At 41.5% G+C, this 14,826-nt stretch overlaps 1 protein-coding gene across 18 annotated transcripts in view; it reads left to right on the top strand.

Annotated features, from left to right (window-relative positions):
- Positions 1–14,826, top strand: part of NRCAM (neuronal cell adhesion molecule) — a 273,084-nt gene that overhangs the window by 50,829 nt on the left and 207,429 nt on the right. For all 18 annotated transcript variants that reach the window (XM_073239056.1, XM_073239054.1, XM_073239045.1 and 15 more), the window contains one exon: positions 10,772–10,881. The gene's annotated coding sequence lies outside the window, so the exon portion shown is untranslated. The remainder of the gene's footprint in view (positions 1–10,771; positions 10,882–14,826) is intronic.

The raw sequence follows: 14,826 nt of genomic DNA, 5'->3' as shown, positions 1-14,826 counted from the left end.
GTTCTCCGGCATCGGCCTCAGGCACCTGCTCACCGGTCCTGCCGCCTTGTTACCCTAGTATCCAGGACCCCACGCATGCACTGTGTCTACGCTCTGGTCTGGATGGCTGGGGCTGGGTGTTCAGCAGTCCTGGGCTCCCTCCCTGCTTACTCCTCTCCTCCCGCTGGGAGCTGCGAGGAGGGGTGCTCGGGTCCCGCCAGGCCGGGACTTGTATCTTACCCCCCTCGCGAGGCTCTGGGTTCTCGCAGGTGTGGATGTGGTCTGGATGTTGTCCTATGTCCTCTGGTCTCTATTTTAGGAAGAGTTGTCTTTGTTATATTTTCATAGATATATGTGGTTTTGGGAGGAGATTTCTGCTGCTCTACTCACGCCGCCATCTTCCAGAAAGATTTTATATAAACAGTTTTGTCCTAAGGATGACATTACAAATGAGGCATTTTGTTTTCTTACCCTAACTTTAAAGGGCTGACCTTAGGAGGAACTAGTATAGAAGAAAAAAATCAGTTTCAAAGATCTTAGGACCCCTTTCTCCACCATCCCTCATAGGGAGGGACTCAGATGTGGAGCCCCTCCATCCACATTTACTGTGACAAGGGGACTCAGCCACTCAGCTCTCCTTAGACAGCTCTGCTTGTTACAGAGTCCTTAGTACCCTACAGAAGGAAAATCTACCATGAGGGAAGGTTTACCTCTGATACACATTAGAATGAGCTTTAAAAAGTGATCAAGGCCCAGTGCTCTCCCTGGACCAATTAAGTCCCTGGGAATGGGGCCCAGGCATCAGCAGCTTCTGCAAGTGCCCCAGGGAGTTTCGTGTGCAGTGAGGACTGCCAGCCCCTGTGCTTCTGGAAACCCATCCAATTTTTAGAGTGCTCTCATGTTTCACCTTGATCTCTTCTCCAAGAAAATTATCCTCCAGTCTTTATGTGAAATGACCTGTAATGTTTTAAAGGTCTGTGTGATGAGTATCAATTTGTACTGAAATCACCGAAGCAGGACTTTACTGTAGAAGAAATTTGTTGCAATGCAGTTGTTGTGACAAGAATCATATTACAAAGAAACAGACCAAAATTTAATCATGGGCTATTTAGTATATGCACATGGGCTTACATTTTTGTACCTATACTTTCATGAATTTTGTTAACTTGAAATGTTAGGTCTGCTCAGTCGCAGCAGTTAGACTACAATGCAACAGAAGGATATGGATTTGGGAGTTTCCTGAATCAGAAATGTATCAGCTGAGCAGGTTCTTGGGGGTTGGCTTCTGTTTTTTAATGTTTCAGCAGTCTTCTTATGGCTGAAATAAAAATAAAAGCTGTTAAGCTTTTTATAACGAGTTAAAAACTGACCCAGGCAAGTGGCAGAAGTAAACACATACCTGACTTGGTTTAGTGGGAAATGAGTCAACCAAATCCAACTTTTTTAAAAGGAAGATATAATAGGCAGAATATAAGTTCTTTTGATTTTGAACTTAATAGTGAGAACTAGAAATTATAATATGGGTAGTGTTAGAATCGAGGTTTCATCTAAAAGTCTGTGCATATTACTTAATCTAGCAATTAAGGGAAACGTAACCTGGTGTTCTCAGTTTCTGTGAGGCCTGAGGATTGTTTTTCCCAGGGCAAGTTTTGTTTTAAAGTTGAGTTTCTCACCACTGGAAAGAGGGTCAGTTATGGTTCTCTGAAAAGGTGACGTTTGAACAACTGGAACAGTGTGTTTGTGTGGGGGGGGGTGTGTGGCTCAGGCATTGTGCACCCCCCAAAATGCTTGGTTCCTAGACCTCCAAGCTGGGCACTTGGATGAAGGTGGGGTGACCTCATCCTTAGGCATGGTGCCTATAGATGGGGGTGACCTGAGAGATGGCGTCAGGGGTGAAGATAAAATGGAAGATTCGTATGAGCTTGCATCTGAAGAGGCTTGCAAGGGGGCCGACAGTAGGGGTAACTGTCAGATGGGGTAACTCGGGGAGGGAGTATCAGGAGGAGCTCCAGGTCTCAGGACCAGTGTGGCTGTGGCAGGCTTGTCAGTAGGAGGGAGCTGTGAAAGGCATTGAGCTTGTTAGAGTAAATTGGGAGTTGATCTTGCTTTTTTTCCTATAAGGGGTACAGAATATTTCATCCATTTCTACTGAGGGAAAAACAAGTTCAATATTGTTTATTTTAGCTGAGTGGTGATATTGGCCAGCAGTTCAGAAATCAGACCTTTTCCCAGTTTGCGTTAGGAGGATTTCTCCTGGTACTCTGGTGCACGGACACTGACCTTTCTCTTGAATTTCCTGCCTGGTGGCCATCCAGGCAGTCTCTGAATGACAGCGCCATGTTCTTGGGGCAGCTGGCTGCTCAGCCACCCTTGTCATCCAGTCAGGGGTCCGCGTCTTGCCTCCTAAGCAGCTCCCAAGCACATCACCCCTCTCTCTCCCCAGCCCAGAGAGCTTCATCTCTCTGGTTTCATTTTGCAGTGCCTTACTTGAGCCCAGTGGTGACGAGGAACTGTGAAGGGCCGTGCCTTTGACAGCCAGAGTTGTGTCCCCGCCGCCACACGCAGTTGTCCCAGTAACTCAAGAAGACCCTTTCTGCCTGAATGAGGGTTCCATTTCTTTCTCTTCTACTCCCTTTCAGAGAGTGCTCAGCCTTGGCATGTAATGACACCCTGTGCACCATGGCCCCTTTCCAGCGGGGTGCAGTTCCAAACCGCACTCAAAGCCAACACTAATTATGTTCAAAGTTTCTTACTAATAACAGAGTGAAGACATATGTGAGCAAATATTGAATATTAATTTTCTCTAATAAGAGGGTTTGGCTAGGTTTTTACAGATGTGAAGCAGTCTTGGTATCTGTAGATGGAGCACTGAGCCTCAAACATAAGGGGGATGATGGTGCCCTCTGGCAGGGAGCTTCCAGTTGCTGGGGCAGCTTTTCCCACATTCTTGCTACAATGCCCGGATTTGAGCTGCTCTCAGAGGACGCATGATTGTTCCTGGGGCTGTAACAGGTTCATTTTTATACTTTCTGTGTTTAGATTTTTTTTAGATAAATCAATGTTTAAGCTAATTTGTGAATTTAACCTAGTTTAAGTCTACTTAAAAAGAATGTTGGACTCTTGAAAAGTATCGTTTTTTTTTAAGATTCACACATTCACATGGCCTGTGCTCTGCCTTGAAGAGTACCTGGTACACAACAGGTTGTAAAACGTTTGGTGAATGAATTACTACAAATTATTAAAGCCAGCCTCTAAATGTCTTTGCTGGGTAACACTTTTTAAAAAAGCAGATTTGTACTTGAAAATGATAAAAATCACTTCTATAAAAATATTCTCTTATTAGTTTCAGGTCCATCATATTCATTTATCAGTTAAATTTATGAAGATTCATTATGTAACAGATCAGTAGTTCTTGGTTTCATGTTAGGGGCCTCACTTAAGACCAGTTAAATCAGAATCTCAGGTGTGTGTTTTGTGCACCTGAGATCTTAATTTTTAACAGCTTTATTGATCTATAATCAATATATACTGAACCGCACATATTTAAAATGGACAATCTGATAAATTTTGACCTATGTATACACTTGTGAAACCGTCACCACAGTCAAGATAGTGAACACTAAGCGGCAGCGGGGCTGAGACGTAGGGCAATAGACTCGAGATCATGTGCTGCTTAAGGCTTATAACTTGTAGCTCTTCTTCTCATCTAATATTCAATAATAATAACATCAATGAATATAGTTATTTACAATTTCACAATCTAGCCCTTTGTCTTTCTTGAGAAATAGTTTGGGATTGGGTACCAATTTGTACTTCTGTCCTGCTCTGATACATTCATTGGAAAATCAAGCAGCAGTCTTAATTGATATTACCAAGTGCCTCTGATCAATGCCAATCTATGGAAGTCCAGCACATGGTGAGGGCAGGGCTGTGTTGGAAAGCAGATGCCAGTGTGTGCAGGCACCTGGCCTGAAATCAAATCCTGATGAGGAAATGGAACTTTATAGCTGAATAATGCTCCATGTGTCAGTTGTGTAAGAATTTTATTAGTTGTTTTTCAGCCAGTGCTAGTAAAATAGCGTACCTTTAGAAAGTAATAGAAAAATGTCAGCTATATGGAATCATATCAGTGGCTGATTTAGGAAATTGGTTAAATGAACATGATTCCTTTATGTGATAGAATATCATGCAGTCACTGAAACTGATTTTGTAGACTTTGTAATGACTTGGAGGAAATGTTAATTTTGTATTGTTAGGTGAGGAAAGATGTTTCCTAAATCAGCTGCACTGTATGATATCACTTGTATTTTGAAAAATGTGTATGCAGACACACATATATACAGTAAAAATAAAACACTTGGAAGACATACTCCAAAACATTGACAATTTTTATTTCTGGTGGTGGAGGAAAGCATTTGGTTTTAATCTTTTCTTCTGATTTTCTTTCCATATTTTGAGAAATGAAAACACATCTTTCATCAGAAAAAATAAATGCCATTAAAAACAGCTGCAAAAATTCCCCCAAATAGAATAAAACCCTGCTAAATAATCCAGTCAAAATGAGGAACAAAAATAAAAATCATGAGCATTCCAGGTTTGAACTATTGTAGATTACCGGTAGGCGCTCACTAAATGCTTTATGAACGATCTGAATAGATGACTGGAGCTAAGCAGAATAAACCCCTGCTCAAGTTGGAACTAGTTCAGTTGCTTTTCAGGGTCATCAAAGCAAATTTGTTTATCAAACTCAAGTTCAGGGTTGCAAGGCATTTGTATTACTGTTGAAGTGTGTTGGCAATTCATTTCATGTTGACTGACACCAACTGTTTTTTAGCAAGAGGAGTGGGCAATATGCAAATAAGTAGGTTTCTGCACAGGGGCTGTTGCATTAGCTCTTGAAAACAAGTTTAAGAAGAGCTTCAGTCTGAGGCATGCTCTCTCCAGCAAGGGAGAAGGCATGCAGTGAGGCCACACACCTTGTATGGTGAGGGAGTTAAAGTGACTAGGGTGTTAAAGTGATAGGAACTCATTAGCTCCTTGGGTGCAGAATGCGTGAGAGGTATCAGTTGGTAGCTCCAGGATTGATGGCTGACCAGGAGCTGTGCTCGCTGCCCACCCAGCGTCACCACAGAGGACTGTACCACACAGCACTAGCCTGGGAAAAGATCCAAATTCACAATTCCAAGTACAGTTTCTACTGAATGCCTATCGCTTTCACACATCATAAATTGAAACATTGTAAGCAGGGAACCATCTGTACCTCACATCTAAAGTTAACTGCCTTTCCAACATTAACTGAAATTTTATCTTTCACCTAGTGTCTTACACTCCTCAAAAGTTTTTGTTTATTTGTTGGCATGTTTAATAACTTGAGCAGAAATGAAAAGGTATGCCATACACAGAGTCAGAGATGTTCTCATCCCATCTCTAACATGGACAAGCTGACTTTGGGGTGTGTTATATACCCATGTAGAAAGACAGGATAGCAATGAACACATTGTAGGATTAAAAGAAAGATTGTCTGGAAGCCCTGAGTCCCACATCTGAGTCCTGAAAGTCACTCCCTGGAGGCTGATGCATGTCCTTTCTTACCAGTTCCTTCCTCTCATACCTGAAATCAAGTTCAGAATGAGCAAACTGCCCAGAGGTGTGAGTGCCAAGCAGCCAGCAAGTTGGTGTGTTTCAAACTGGCATCCCAGCAAACTGCTGCTTCGCATTTCATGAACCCAGGCAGCCACTGTGAAACCACCAAACACAAATACGAGGCCACGATCACCCTGGGTCTCTTCTCTCTGCTTGGCTCAGCCAGTGCAATCCAGCCAAAGAATCTGAAATAACAGAAAATGTATGTAGCGAGTACCGAAGCAGCAGATGGTATTCACATGCCGGAGCTCTGTGCTGTCACGTCATTCACACACCCACCGTGTGGCACAGGGCAGGGGAAGCATCGCATTTCCTTCTTTTCTTGGAACTGCCATGTTTCTTTCATCTCAGATGTCAATGTCTTCTCACAGGATTTACAAGAGAAGAAAAGTCTCACTGTTCTGGAGATGCTAGAAAACGTTCCAAACCTTTCTTCGCATTCTTCCTAGCAACGGGTCCAATGACTTCCTCCACATTTTTCCTGGGTGGCGAAGCTCGCATGTGTTTTTGCTTTCTGTCCCGTACTAGCCATACCACCCCGGGCCATTAGTCCCCTGTCTGTGCCTCTGTTTTCTCCTCTATTAAATGGGGATAATAAAGTCACCCACCTCATAAAGTTGTTAAAAGGATTAAGACAGTTACAGAAACCAGACAGTTACAGAAGCAGCCAGTATGCAGTAAGCTCTCAGTACCTGTTGCTATGTAGCCATTTTGTCCAATGGAGCAATTAATGCACCTATAGGCTGGTGGAAGTCACATGGACTACGAACTACAAGGCCTGCCCCGGAGTCTGGCTTTGCACTTGCTAGCTGTGATGAATGCTTGAAAATTTTATTTTTTCTCTTATATGGCAAGAAAAATACGTAGGTTTCAGTATGGAGTTAGCTTACTTTGGTGAAAAATAAACCAGAAAATGCCGTACCACACAAGACAGTATTACCGTCATCTCTAATCTCTGTCTCGGAGCAGAAGCTGCCGAGTCTTAGTTATCTTGTCTTTCCTGTGGCTCCTAGGGCAGCGCCTTGCCCCTCTTGGATCTGAACATAATTGTTGCATGAACAGTTTAACAGTCCAATACAGCCGAGAAAAAAAACAAGCCAAGGAGACCTCAGTTTGGCCAACAGAGACGGTGTGAAATCTACACATACACACATATGTTTTCTTTAAAGACTGGCTGATCAGGTCCTCCCTCTGTCGCTTCCCAGTCTTATTTTACATAAAGTCAGCCCATGGAAGATCAGAAATATCCAATTAGAGCCGTGTGGGTTGCTCCGGGAAGGCACACGGAGCACTATGAGAAATTGCAGCCTGACAGCCAGACAGTAATGGTGAAGAGAGAGAAACTAAGAAAAGCAGTCATGAGGACTTGAAAAGCCCTTCAGTGTAAGGCGTCTTGCTATAAAGAGAGATCTCATAAGGCTTACTGAAAGCAAAATTAGAAAAAGCAGTTGAGGTCTTTGGAGAACAATTTCACTTTGTCAGGGGTGTACCAGACGACCTAAAATGACAGATTCTGCTGATTTCCATGATTGCCTCAGGGAAGAATGAAGCCGACTTGACTGTTTTTGTAATATGTTTCTCAAACATAACTTCTCGGTCTGCTGCACAGGTAATTATTCTAACTGCAAAGTTCATGTTGCCAATTATCTCAACTATGGCCTAATTTTCTCTAATGATGCTGAAACCTAATTCTTCTGGGTTTTGCAGTCTCTACCAAGTAAATGTGAAAACGTTTATCTGGAAAATGAATTGCTTGGACATGTCAGTTTATGTAGCTCTTTATCTTCAGGATGATGTTTTCAGTCAATTGGAGAATTGGTAATTATTAATTTTAAGTAATGACCCTGACACTAAAAGAAATTTATTTATTAGCAATTCAGTTTTCACTATTTTTATACCACTGTTTGCTCTGTGAAATAGTGTCCATTTCAGTGTCTTTATCATAGCATGAACACTATTCTAGATGGCAGGCTTGCCTTATTTGTAGATGACATGAAGGTGAAAGGCATAAGAAATATTTCAGAAAGGAATGATTGAGAAGCCAAAGCTTTAGGCAAGTTGCAATAATGAACTCCATTCTAAAAAGGTGAAGTATTAATGGAGTGAAAGTAAAGCCTTCACTTGGTTCTAAACTAGAATGCCTACAAAAAGATGAGAGCTATTAATTGTCGACCTGATATGCAGCTATAAGAATGGCTCTATACTATGCATCTGGGGCTGTAGAGGGCAGAGACCCATCGAGAGCCCCCTGAAGGGGAGGACTTAGCACACAGACCTCTGTGTGCATCTGAACAATGGGAAGTTAATCTGTGTCTGAGGCAACTCCAGGGAATGACCGTCCTCTCTCATGGTCTCCTTCTGGCCTTTCTGCTTACCTCTGCACATTCAGTCGGTTCTCCTCTGACTCCTGATGTCTAGTCCAAATCCTGGCGACTGATCTGATCGACTTGGCTGGTTATCTTCTAGGGCAGAGACCTGCGCACAGAGCTATCGCACTGGCATCTGCCAGCTTCTGTGAGACGCCCTCGAGTTAGGCGCTCACGCCTGGCCCTTGCAGTTGCCAGCTCTGCCCAAACGGCAGCCTCTCCCTGCTTTCCTCCTCAGAGGTCTGTGCTTGGGTAGGGGCTTTGACAGTGCCCTGCGAACCTGGAGAAGTCACTGAAGCCCAGAAATGGGACCAAATAGTGGAAGCTATAGGAAAAGTGATTCTGCTCCTTACAGAGTTCCCTGAAAATGGGAAAAGCCATAGGCAGTTAGATGGTTGGGTGCTATGGCTTTCCAGACCCTTTCTAATTCCCAAAATTCTGTTCTTATTTTTATCACTCTTTGATATTTTCCTAGAAGTGTCTAATGAAAACTGCCTTTTTGCATTACTGTTAAAAGGAGCCGTGAAGATAATTCTGCTACAGTATAATTAGGATATGCCTAAGGTGTCAGAAACAGTAATGTTTTTGCACTAGCCTCTTATATAAGATTTAAGATTCATATGTGGAATATTTCTAAGTTAGATTTTATTGTGGTCAATAACAAATATATTTAAAGAAAGGAAATCATTTACACAATGTAAATGTAATGGAGCAGCAAACTGTAACAAGGACACTTCTATGAGTGAAAATGAGTGTAAGTTTGGCAAATTTTTTCCAAATGAATTGTAAATGTCCCAGAGATTTCAGTGAGGCTTTTAAACTCCTATGTCTTGGGCAGATCTCAGTGGTAACTTTTCTCATAGTTGCCTGAGCTGAAGTCTCCAGAATAATGTAATTAGATCTCACCATCCAAACTCTACTAATTTGGAAGCGTGTGTGTGTGTGTGTCTGTGTGTGTCTGTATGTAGCATATGTTTCATGAAGTAGGAATAAAAATCACTCCATAACCTGTTAATCCTTTCAAACAATGGAAATTAGTTATTTAATATGGGAAAATCTGGAAGCACCAGAGACACCAGGATGCTTCTGTTTCCATTTTGCAATGTGAGAATGCATTGTGACAGAAAAAGACAAAACAGATCCAGTGCTTAGGGGCCTTGCCTCCAGCTGCCTGTAACCGCATTCCCTGGAGGCAATATGTGGTAAGGAGAGAGGCTTGCATTGTTCAGATCTAATGCCACCATTTTAGAGATGAGACTAAGCTCTCCTGGCTTCTGTTTCCTCATTTATAAATTGGGGATAGTGATAGTACTTAGGTCAGAGAGGTCTTGTGAGGATTAAAGCGCTTTTTAGCACAGTGTCCAGTGCATATGAAGTGCTCAATAATTTGGCTGCTAGGATTATTTTTCACCTTTAGTATTCCTTAAGGAGTGGGGGCCCAGAGAGCCAGTGTTATCAGTCCCTTGTCAACAGCGTGGCTGCGTCTCTCAGGCACCCCCCACCGAAGCTAAATAGAGTTGTGTCCAGCCCCACTCATGATCTGACTTTATCCTCCCCACAAGACTTGATTCCGTCCTGGTGGTAGTGTTCCTGTACTTGGACCTTGTCTAAGTCACTGTACCCTCAAAGCCTCAGTCCCCTCCTCTTGCAAACTGGGGACCTATATAATTCTATAGGGTTTTATGTTTTGGATACTATTAATTTAAGTTGTGTTTGTTTTAAAACAAACTTGAGCTATGAAGTGCAAAATGTGTGGATAGGGCAGAGTGTTAGAGCCAGTGGAGTCGTGGAAGACAGTTATCTTCTCTGACCTTCTCTCTTTTGAAAAAAATGCCTATGCTTGGGTTCCATGCCACCTGAGATTCTGATTTAACTGCTCGAGGATTTCTTTGGCCTGGATGGGGCCAATCCATCAATATTTTTTGAAAGCTCTCCCAGGGGTGCTAATGTGCCCAGAAATTTGAGAAGCATGTAGCAAGCCCAAGTTAGACTGTTAGTGGGGGAGGCAGGTCTTGTTGCCCAGGCTTCTGCTCTTCTCACTACAAACTGACCCCATGTTCTGGTTTAAAAGAGGTTTTCTGAATAATCCTTCCTGGGATTTTTACCCATTCTCATAAAAGTGAGGTATTAAATAAGCACATTCTTCAAGCACTTGTGTTAGTTGATTTCCATTTAATTAAGGTTTCATTCTGTGTAGCTCCACCTTGACTGTATGCTTGCTTTCTCACAATGGTGTGTTCAGCAACCCCTTTATTCCCGGATGCCTTCTTTTCTCACTGCCTTCAAAGCCACATCTAGAATGTAATTGCATTGCTGAGCTACTCTCAGATATCATCAACCTTGATCAAATACTTAGTTCTTCACTGTTTGTTCTTTCCAGACTGTATTAGACTCTTCCCAGCTCAGCCTGTGTGTTGATGTGATTGGAAAGCACGGTGTGTTCCCATGAAGTATTAGAGCAAAATAAGATCAAGTGCCCTTGTTCCCTCTTTGATTGGTGTGTGCACAGTTGTTTCCTGCCCTTTAGGAGTCATTCCGACTTCTACCTTATACCAAAATGTAATCGGAATTATGTTTTTCATTATCTATTGCCATTAAATCACTTAGTTTCTTAGATATTGGTGTCCTGAAGTGCAGAAATTAGTTAAAAATGATTGTGGCATTTAATATGCATGAAGTTCCCCTTGTCAGTTTTCTTAGGAGTAGAATGAACTCTCAGCTCAACAGCATTAGGTAACTAACCCAAAACCATTTACACTATTATGTGTTTTTTCCCATTTCAGGAATCTTTGTGATATTCTTCCTCAGCACCTGCTGGCAACTTTCACCATCATCCTGGGAAAAGGGCGGCTTCAGACGTCAGGGGACTCCTGGCTGAGGAGATCTTCTGGAGGTGAGAGCGAGCCAGTTCTCTTCCTTTAGAAATCTACATGAGCTGCTCAGTCTTGCAAAATCTACTTCTTGGAAAAGAGTGTGTAAGAGAATAGGTTACTGAAAAGTTCTCTCTAAAGAATTGAGTTTTTCTCTTTTAGGAGAATTTTTGGTAGTTACGAAGGAAATCAGTTGGCTATTTTAACCAAACAGGAATTTACTTGAAGTTGAAGCTCTAATCTATGAAGACTTATTCACACACACACACACACACACACACACACACACACACACACACACGGCTTCACACCTTAATAAAGTCAATAACATTTCTCAGAGAAATTTTTTACATATTTCAGGTCTTTCTGAGTCTGCATATCTGCCTTTTTTGCCTTACCTGCCTTCTAGGATTGTTTTGAGAATCAAACAATATAACTTATGTGAAAAGTACTTTGTAAGCCAGGAAATATTATTTGCATAAGTAAGAAAAGCAATTACTGTTTCTAAATATTTATAATCCTCTGCAAAATACTCTTATACCCTCTAAAGGGTTTTTCTCCATAGTTTGATTCCTTTTTAGTTTGATTCAATGAACTTCGTTAGGATCTCCAGAAGCAAAGGTGGTAAGTCCTTACCTTCGTGGAATATCTGTCATGTGCAAGGAAGAGACACAAACAGATAAGACCAACTCCAATATGATACAAGTATATTGAGAGTGTTGGCATTAAGGAATGGAAAGGCATCAAAGGCAGCCTGGGACTAGAGGGTTGTATGTGTAAAAGCAGGCTTCCTGGAGGAGGTGATCTCTGAAACAGCCCTTGAGAGATGAATAGGAGTTAGCCTGGTAAAGAGCAGGGTGACATGGAGGAGGGCATGGCAAGCAGGAGCAGTGTGACATGGGTGTGAAACCTACATGGAAGTAGTAAGCTGGTCAGGATCATTGACCCAAAGGTATGGTGTGGTGTGTGTGTGTGTAAGCATCGAGGGGTTTTAAGCCAGCAGTCACTGAATTTTCAGTATGTTACCCTGGAGAAAGTGTCAAGAAAAAGCTGGAGGTGAGCAAGGCTGAGGAAAGAAGATTCATTTTGTAATGATCTGGGGAAGAGATGGGAGGGCTGCAATTAGTGTAGAAGCCATGAGAAATAGAGAAATTTGAAAGAGCTAGAACATGCTGGATTTGGTGGTAGTTTGGGTGTTGGACATAAGGAAGTGGTAGGACTTGGGATTCTCAGGGTTCTGACCTGGGTGACTGACAGCATGATGTTGTCATGAAGGGAATTCAGGCAGGAATCCAACTTATTCTTGGTAAGACAGGACTTTGAGGTACATATGGGATCTCACCATAGAGTCATCCAACAGGCAGCTGGAAGCGTAAGTGTGGAGGCAGCAGAGCGTTCGGGACTAGAAACACTGATTGAGAATTACAGGCAAAAGTTAAAAATCTTTTTTGAAATATAAATTTGATTTTGCAATAAAGTCTTCAAATTATTCACTAATACACTTAAAACACAACCCACCTCATTTTCAATTTCCATTTTATTTTGACATTACCTATTGTTTCAATTTTTTTAAATTTAATTTAATTCTTTATTTTTTGAGAGGGTATCTCTCATATTTATTGATCAAATGGTTGTTACCAACAATAAAATTCTGTATAGGGGAGTCAATGCTCAATGCACAATCATTAATCCATCTCAAGCCTAATTCTTGTCAGTCTCCAATCTTCTGAAGCATAACGAACAACTATTGTTTCAATTTTATCTGTACTTGCTGCTCTTATTTTCTTGGCATAATAAATTAGGATTTTTCCTAGAGGCCAATGTTGTGATTTTTTTTTTAAGTTTGATGACATTTAAAGCAATATTTAAAAAACAATGTAAACCCTAAAGTTTAAGAGAGTTACAAGCCAGTGCCTCTCTCTATATTAATTCACAGTGGGTACAGAAGTTATTTAAGGAAGTTGCTTTGCTTTCCAAAGTGTAGTTGTTTTTTTGTATATATCATGTCTCCTTGTCAATTCCTCACTTTCATTGCTCTGCCTAGGACTTGGGCGTTGCTTATTCTCGTAAGAATAATAAGCTTATTCTCATAAGCAATAATAAACTGCACAGGATCTTGCCTGTGTGCTTTGGTCGGGTGGTGCCAGGGTGCCTCCCTTTGGGTCTTCCCAGCATCACCCCAGCACGTCATTAAGGGGGCCTTTTCAGACAGAAGCTTCACTGTGCGAGATCAAGTCCACCGAGTGAGGCTTCTGAAATGCATTCCTCAGAGCTTTCTTGGAGGGAATGTCATGGGTACAAATTTTAAATTCAGATAATACTGACAAAGATACTATTTTGAATGAGTTGTATTCTATTACTGTGGTCTTAGTTAGCTTACTGACTCTTTTCCTTAAAACCTGCTGGAAGATTACAAAACACTCCCTTTTTATTCCTCAGAGTCCACTTTAGGACCATCTTTCCAGAAACTTTAAAGATCAGCTAACCCCTCACTTTCACTTTCATAACAAAAGAATTAATCTGAACCAAATTTAAGTGATGTGACGCTCGCTCACGGCTGGAGCCAGAGCCCTGGTCTGTTGGCGACTCGTGCCTGCCCTTTCCACTTCATCATTTTGTTCTCTTATTTCAAATCCTCACTGAACTGTGAAGTTATCCACAGGTCTTAAAATAATAGGAAATTGAATTAAGTAAATCAGTTCACATCAGTGGTATTTGCTTTGGCTAATCACTCTACATTCCACAAACAGATTTTGCTTTAAAACTTTAGGCTCTGATTAATGATTTATTCTGTTTAATTTTTATAATTTTATATATTTTTAACATAGGTCTTGTTTTGAGACCCTTTATTTCTCTATATAGAGTTTTGAATTTTTTCTTTATTTCTTCCATTACTAAAATGGAGGATCGTTACAGAATCAAAACCCACATACATTTAATTCCAGTTAAAAAAGGCCAGTCATCTCAGCATCCATTAAGCCAATTTTCCCCTAATAGGTACTTTCAGTAACAATGTATTAGGTCACCAGTAACATAAGTACTGGCCACACAACCCAGTTTCCTGAAACATCATTTGTTTTGTTTTGTTTTATTTCCCCTTAAGTAAAAGGCAACTTTCATACATAAAAAAAAGATGCAGCTATTATTTTATAACCAGTGATTTTAATAAAGCACAAGATACCTCTGACTCGGTCAGTACATTGTCAGACTCTATGAATTTTATGTACCGAAAATGAATTCATGGAAATGCTGACTGGTGTAGCTTAGAATGATGGCACACGCATGTGAGTTGTAGGTGGTACCCAGGACAATGAATTGTTCTCTGAAATTCACAGAGTGGTCAGTCATTGCTGCGAAACCAGTGGGCTGTAAATCATCAGGGCGACTGTACAAAACATGATTCGCTCATCCCGAAAGCTGCCAGTAACAAAAGGAGTTTCCACTCCTTTATGTGCAGGATACAAGAAATATATTTCTCTATTCTGGTCTCTCTTTCTCTGCCTCTTTTGGTCTCTGTCTCTGTGTCTCTTTTTCTGTCTGACTCTGTGTGATAGACACATACTAACATGATGTTTCCTAAATGTGAGACCCTTGACAGTTTACCTTTATGGAACTGGCAGTGAAAACAATGGCCAGCTCCTTGGCTAGCTTGGCTCCACCGGGCCTAACGGCAGCTGACTGGGGACAGACAGGTGCAGAAGCTACAGCAGACAGTGAGCACAAGATGGTGAGATGGCCAGGAAAGGACAAGCTTTCACCGTTGCTGCTTGTCTTGGTGGACGGGTCTTCTTTTGACCTGTCTGACTGTGAACAAAGGACAGGAGGCAGCAGTATTGGGTGGCTGCTTTCTGCTCAGATTCCAGAGTGAATGTTGCAAGAGCCATCATCTAAACAAAGCAATGGATAGAGCTCATATTAGCTTGGATTTGCAGCTTTAAAGTATTCAGAGTTTGAAATAATACTCAAGA

Source organism: Manis javanica, chromosome 6, assembly GCF_040802235.1.
Source record: "Manis javanica isolate MJ-LG chromosome 6, MJ_LKY, whole genome shotgun sequence".
NCBI classification, from domain to species: Eukaryota; Metazoa; Chordata; class Mammalia; order Pholidota; family Manidae; genus Manis; species Manis javanica.
Note: the sequence above shows the minus strand (reverse complement) of the source record. Positions and strands in the feature narration are given on the sequence as shown.